This window comes from Marmota monax, unplaced genomic scaffold (assembly GCF_021218885.2).
Source record: "Marmota monax isolate L192 unplaced genomic scaffold, Marmota_monax_Labrador192_F-V1.1 WCK01_AAM20220418_F8-fsc00068, whole genome shotgun sequence".
In the NCBI taxonomy this organism is placed as follows: domain Eukaryota; kingdom Metazoa; phylum Chordata; class Mammalia; order Rodentia; family Sciuridae; genus Marmota; species Marmota monax.
In genome coordinates, this window is record NW_026692352.1 from 4,939,114 (window position 1) to 4,943,943 (window position 4,830).

Below are 4,830 nucleotides of genomic sequence, written 5' to 3' on the forward strand. Positions count from 1 at the left end.
TTTTTAAGCTCACAATTCCATAATTTAGTAGATTTACATAGCACATAATTCTGGTCTCAGCCAGCTCAGCTGATCTGTGTTGGACTAGCATGTGTCTAACATGGCCTCACTCACATATTTGGTGACTGGCAATTGGCCAGGGCACCTTGGTTCTCCTCCATGTGGCCTTTCATCCTCCAGCAGGCTAGTTAGGCCATCACATGCATGGTGGCCCCAGGATTCCAAGAGTAACAAGAGAGGACAAGCCTCCATGCTCAAGAATGTTTCTAGTCACAGCAGATCACAAAGCCAAAACAGTGTGGAAGGACACTTCCAGAAAGTGTAGGTATGAAGAAGGGAAATAACTTTTGCCCATTTTTATAGTCTGCCATGGTTGCTATGTTATAATATCTGACTATCTCACAAAATTTATCAAATGAGATAAAGGACTTGAATAAGATTTGTAAACTTCTGTGAAGTACCACCCAGAAGAGAGGTGTTGTTTAATTATTAGCATTTATATTCCACTAATACCTCAAACTCAATATGTCTGATTATTCTCCCCATTTTACAGATGAGGAAACTGAGGTCCAGATAAGTCAGATGCCTTGCCAATCTGAACAATGGTCTCCGCAGTGCTTGTTAGCACCTGGATTCTTTATTGCCTTGTTCTCTAACCAGTGTTCCTGAGTGGGTCTTGTTTTCCCAACTTAACCAAAAGTCCTAGAGAACTTAGAATCTGTGTGTGTGTGTGTGTGTGTGTGTGTTTGCACTTTCTTCCAGGCTTATAAATGGTCACCTTCTCCTTGTATATTCACATGGCCTTCTTTCTACCATGTGTTAATGTCCTAATCGCCTCTTCTTATAAAGACACAGATCATATTAGATTAAGGCCATCCTAATGATCTCATTTTAACTTACGTACCTCTTTAAAAACTATCTCCAAATACAGTCACATTCTGAGTTGCTAGAGGTTAGGACTTCAACATATGAATCTAGGGGTGGGGGAGTAGCCATTCAATTTATAACAAAAGCAATAACACAAAAGACTATATATTGTATGGTTCCATTTGAATGAAATTTCTAGAATAGACAAACCTATAGAGACAGAAATGAAAGCAGTGGTTGCCTGGGGCTGGGGAGTGGAAGCAGATATTAACTGCATGAGTAGGAAATAAGACCACAGTGGAATTCTTGGGGGGTGTGTGGTGGTGGTGGGGTGATCCAAGTGTTCTAAAATTTTAATTTTGATGGTTGCACAACTCTGTAAATTTACTTGAACTCATCCAACTATATACTTAAAATGGGTGGATATGATATATATCCATGATATATATATATTGTTATATGATATATATTGATATATGATATATATTCATTATATATATATTGTTCCCCAATTCAAATAAAGTAGTGGAAGCCCTGAAAAGACTGTCACCTGGGGCAGGTGGTCAAGATCTGTTTGGCATTAAAACCATCTTTCTGGGGGTGGAGGACAGGCTAAAGGAGGGGGAACTGCAGGCAGGGAGAGCTGTGGGGAGGCAGCTTTATGCTACGGGATGAGCAATCAGGGTGGGAACAAACGTAGAGCCTATTCTTAAGAGAGGTAATCTGGAGGGAACATGGCTCCTTGAGACTGCCACAGAGGCGGCCAGCTTCCTGGAGGAGGAAAGGCCTTGTGAAAGTGCCCAGCAGATGGATAGTGCCTTTGTCTGGCTTAGCAGAGTACTGAGAGGCAGAGATTGTTGACAGGGGCTGTGGATGTATTTCTGGGTATGAGTCAGCTCTGAGAACAAGGACGGGTGGAAGGTAGTCAGAAGCCCAACCCTTTAGGGTGGGAAATGAGAGGTATTTCTCACTGACCTGCAATCCCACAGTCCCCAGCCCCATCTGGTCACACCATAGTCTGGAGGCTCACTTGTGGCCCAGCCATGACAATGCTGATTAACATGCATTTACTGTTCTTCTCTGTGCCAGTTCCCATCTGTACCAGAGATGAATGGGATTCAGACAGGCCCAGCCTTGAGGAGATCACAGAAAATTCAGGGAGAGAGATGTGTAAGATGTGGACATCTATATACTTAAAATGGGTGGATATGATATATATCCATGATATATATATATATATATATATATTATTATTCATTTATTTATTTTCTTCTTTCTTTAAGAGATTATGAGAATCTATGATAAACTACTCTGCAGGGACATAACCAGAGCTTATGACCACCTGGTATTTGAGTAGAGATGGAAGGAATGGGGTTGCATGAAACAAGGGAGGTTTACAAGTGACACCCCTGGCCCCTGCAACAAGGGAAAAGAAACAGATACCATAGGCAGATATGCAGCACTGGGATGCTGATTGAAGGAAAGGAATTTCAGAGAGGAGAGACCTTGGGTGGAAATTTTAAGGCGTGAACTATGGTAAACTATGCACTGTCCCCTCCACCTCCAGTCCTCATATCCTTAGTAACCTACCCAAGTCCTCAAATGTTTTATATGATTGCATCTGTGAAAATCAGAAGCTAAAATACAATGAGGCCAATGCCAGAGAGGGACAGACAGCAGCATGGTCTGGGCTAGGTACATACCCATCAGGAGGCTGTAAGAGGAAGGCCAAAAGAGAAAGAGGGTGATGTTTCAACCTGTAGGAAAGTGGGAAGTGAAGGCGCCTGGCTGTGAAAGAAAACACATGCTGTTGTCTGGGGCTGGCCCATCGCTGCAGTCTGACTCTGCTGAAGAGGGAAGTGAGAGAGGACAGATCAGAAGTGCCTCAAGCAAGTCCTTTTCTTTTCTTTTTGGAGCTGAGGATTGCTTAACCATTGAGCCTCATCCCCAGCCCTATTTTATATTTTATTTTGAGACAGGGTCTCGCCAAGTTGCTCAGGACCTCCCTGAATTGCTGAGGCTGAGTTTGAACTCCTCCTGCCTCAGGCTCTGGAGGCCCTGGGATTACAGGCGTGCGCCACCGCGCCTGGCTATATAGCATGCTCTTCTTCTTTGCTAAAAATTGGGACTTTATTCTGAAATCCACTGGGAACCACGGAGGGATTTTAAGCAGGGAATAACACCATCATTAACCACATGTCACTTTTTCCATATTAATTGACTCAAGTACTTCAACATTTTCGGAACTGAAGAACTCTGCTTTGTCCAGCGTTTGGTCCAAGACTCCTTCACTGCAGCCCAAAGACTCACATCTTTGGGTTTTAAAAACATTATTCTGGAACAAATTTTAAAGTGGGCTAGGGTGCAAGGCCATAGGCCCTTCCGCCTGGCACAGGGTTCTTCTGCCGGCCACCCACCAGCCCCCCAGCATCAGCTTCCAGGATATCCCGGCGCTTAGCAAGACCAACTAGAGGGCACCACCAGCACCCAGAGTAGTCCAGCCAGGAGCGTGATAGAGTGGCGCACCATGACTATGAAAGAAAGCTGGGCCTTCCTGTCTCCAAGCCATTCAAGACATGAGAAAAATGCTTTCTGAAAGCAGTTCATTTTTGAAGAGTGTGATTCTTGGAAGCATTTTATGGGCTTTGATCACTCTGCTAGGCTATGTTAGAATTGGTCCTGGAAATACAGTGCACCACCATGAGCATCATTATGTACCAGCTCCTAACAAAGAAAATCTCTTGAAAGTTTCAGAGGATGAACTCAGTCAGAGCTCACTAAGAGCTTGCAGGTATATTGTATCATCCTTTTAAAACCCAAAGATGTGAGTTTTGGGGCTGCAGTGAAGGATTCTTGAACCAAACACCGTGACAAAGCAGAGTTCTTCAGTTTTGAAAATGTTGAAATATTTGAGTCAATTAATATGGAAAGAAGTGACATGTGGTTGGTTAGTGATGAGAAAAGCTTACAAATACACCTTTGATAAGTATGGCGACCAATACAACTGGTTCTTCCTTGTGCACCCCACTACATTTGTATAGTTGAAAATCTAAAGTATTTTTTGTTAAAAAAGGATCCATCACAACCTTTCTATATAGGTCACACTATAAAACATGGAGACCTTGAATATGTGAGTGTGGAAGGAGGAATTGTTTTAAACGTAGAATCAATGGAAAGACTTAACAGTCTTCTCAGTGTCCCTAAAAAAAGCGTCCTGAACAGGGAGGAATGATTTGGAAGATATCTGAAGATAAGCAGCTAGCAGTCTGCCTGAAATATGCTGGAGTATTGGCAGAAAATGCAGAAAATACAGATGGAAAAGATGTATTTAATACCAAATCCATTGGGCTTTTTATTAAAGAAGCAATGACTAATCACTCCAACCAGGTGGTAGAAGGATGTTGTTCAGATATGGCTGTTACTCTTAATGGACTGACTCCTAATCATATAATGATATATGGGGTATACCATCTTAAGGCATTTGGACATCTTTTCAATGTTGTGATTTTCTTGCCTCCAAAGGATTCTGACAATGACTGAGAAATGGAACAAGAGCATGTGTTTGATCACCATATAAGACATTGTCATTGTTTGTAATACAATATAATCACACATTAAAGTTTACTAGTACATTTTTAAATAGGGTGGAATTTTTCCTTTAAAACACATATGAAAAATTCAAGTGTGTTAAAAAGAAATGTTTTAAAAATAATTTTGCAAATAAAGGGTATAATCATAAATCTATTTTTAAGTGGGCTAGGGCAAGACGGGGCAGATTAGAATAGAGATGAGCCTAGAGAATATGAGGAGTAGCATGAATTTCCCCTTTCAGCAGAAAAACAAAAGAAAAAAGCAGACTGATAATAAGGAGGCTCTGAAATAGGGCAGGTGCAGGGAGATCTGAAGTATATGGAGGCATCTTCCTGGGGGAATGAGAAAGGGAACTAGAGGAGAGAGAGTTTG

At 41.8% G+C, this 4,830-nt stretch overlaps 1 pseudogene; it reads left to right on the top strand.

The window, feature by feature from the left end:
* The first annotated feature begins 3,452 nt into the window (after nt 1-3,452).
* On the top strand, nt 3,453-4,407 carry LOC124091070 (C1GALT1-specific chaperone 1-like; annotated as a pseudogene).
* The last annotated feature ends 423 nt before the right edge of the window (nt 4,408-4,830 follow it).